The sequence below is a fragment of the Tursiops truncatus genome, chromosome 3, assembly GCF_011762595.2.
Source record: "Tursiops truncatus isolate mTurTru1 chromosome 3, mTurTru1.mat.Y, whole genome shotgun sequence".
Taxonomy (NCBI): Eukaryota; Metazoa; Chordata; class Mammalia; order Artiodactyla; family Delphinidae; genus Tursiops; species Tursiops truncatus.
In genome coordinates this window covers 157,566,379-157,568,464 of record NC_047036.1, presented here as the reverse complement: position 1 = coordinate 157,568,464, position 2,086 = coordinate 157,566,379, and the positions used below count along the sequence as shown (strand labels likewise).

The window sequence follows — 2,086 nt, the reverse complement described above, 5'->3', positions numbered from 1 at the left end:
CTCTAGAGCCCAGGCTCATTAGTTGTGGCGCACGGGCTTAGTTGCTCCACAGCATGTGGGATCTTCCCGGACCAGGACTCCAACCTGTGTCCCCTGCATTGGCAGGCGGATTCTTAACCATTGCACCACCAGGGAAGCCCCAGGAGAGACTTCTATGAACCCAATTTCTTACATCTTCCCATACTTAGAAAAGCACTAAAATCATTAACTAAAATAACTGTGCCTTGTGACCAGCAGTAATTTTCTACGAAGAGGTGTGCTTGATTGCTCATCCCCTTCTCCAGAATTACATATATGCTGACCTGCCCCCCACCTCTTCGGAGCAGTTGCTCAGAGCTCTCTGAGAGGCTGTCTCCTGGGCTATAGTCCTCAGAAAGTCCCCAAATAAAGCTGAAACTCACAGCTCTCATTTTGTGTGTTTTTATTTCAGTCAAAACTTTGATAATACACTTTTATTGTCTGTCTCCCTTCCCCACTCCACCACCCATGGCTTTGGAGATGAGGCAAGGATTACTTAGAGACTCTAAGAACTATAATAATTATGTGACATGATAGAGATGCTGAATATGGCTACAGTGGTAATCATATTACAATATATCAATGTATCCCAGGCCCTGGTGACCACCATTTTACTCTTTTTTTTTCTTTTTTTTACAAGTTTGGCTTTTAGGTTACACATATAAGTGAGATCATACAGTATTTTTCTTTCTCTGTCTGACATCATACTTGGCATGATGTCCTCAAAGTCCATCTATATTGTCAAAAATGGCACTATTGCCTTCTTTCTCACCACTGAATAATATTCCAATGTGTCTATGTACCAATCTTTATCCATTCCTCTGTTAATTGGCACTCAGGTCATTTCCATATCTGTAATTTTCTCGTCTGTTGAAGAGCTGCTAGCTGGGTGATATGAGGAAAACAGTGACCTCATTTCTGAGTCTCTCTTTCCTTTTTTCCTTTTTTCTTTTTTTTTGTAAAACAGGGATGATTATCCTATCTCACTGGTATCTGTTGCTTAGCAGAGCCTTATTAAGTTGTCCTATTCCATTTCCTCTGCTTTCTCCTCTCAGGTTCCAGAGAAGCAGTGGGAAAATGCCACCTGGCTGGTGACGGAGTTCATGCTGGTGGGTTTCTCCACCTTCCCAGGCCTGAGGACCACCCTCTTTGCACTGTCCTTCCTCACATACTTGGTTACCCTGAGCGGCAATGTCACCATCATCACCATCATACATGCGGATCGGACCCTTCACACTCCCATGTACCGCTTCCTGGCCGTGCTGTCCCTCTCTGAGACCTGCTACACGCTGGTCACCATCCCCAATATGCTGGGTCATCTGCTCATGGAGAGTGGAGCTATCTCCATCCCTGGCTATTGGGCTCAGATGTTCTTCTACCTGGGCCTGGGATGCACCCACTGCTTCCTCCTTACCCTGATGGGTTACTACCGCTGCGTTGCCATCTGTCATCCCCTGCGTTATTGGGTGATCATGAGACCCACAGTTTGCCTCTACCTGGGAGCCCTGGTTTTCTGCTTCGGGTCCTCGGTGGCCTTGATCGAGACCAGCCTGATCTTCTCCTCGCCCTTGTGCCGCAGCGAACGCGTGGAACACTTCTTCTGCGACATCACGCGGTCCTGAAGCTCAGCTGCAAGGGGAATGCCGGCAAAGCGCTGGCATTCTTCTTCCTGAGTATCCTCGTGGTGCTGGTCTCCTTCCTCATCCTCCTCTCCTACACCTTCACTGTGGCCGCCCTCCTGAGGATCCCCTCAGCAGCCGGCCGGCACAAGCCCTTCTCCACCTGTGCGGCCCACCTCACCGTGGTCATTGTGCATTTTGGCTGCGCCTCCATCATCTACCTGAGGCCTGAGTCCAGAGGGAATCCGGACCGGGACGGCCTGGTGGCTGTGTTCTACACGGTGGTGACACCGCTGCTGAACCCGGTGGTACACACTCTGCGCAATAAAGATGTGAGGGTGGCATCGAGGAGGACCCTGGAGCGAAGCCGCGGAGTTTTAAAAATAAACACTCGTCCTAAGTTCCGGGTCTAGCTTTTTCCTGAACACTTGCCCTGCCTGACACTCAGT

The 2,086-nt window shown here is 49.2% G+C and overlaps 1 pseudogene; it reads left to right on the top strand.

The window, feature by feature from the left end:
* The first annotated feature begins 688 nt into the window (after positions 1 to 688).
* Positions 689 to 2,086, top strand: LOC101334939 (olfactory receptor 10T2-like; annotated as a pseudogene).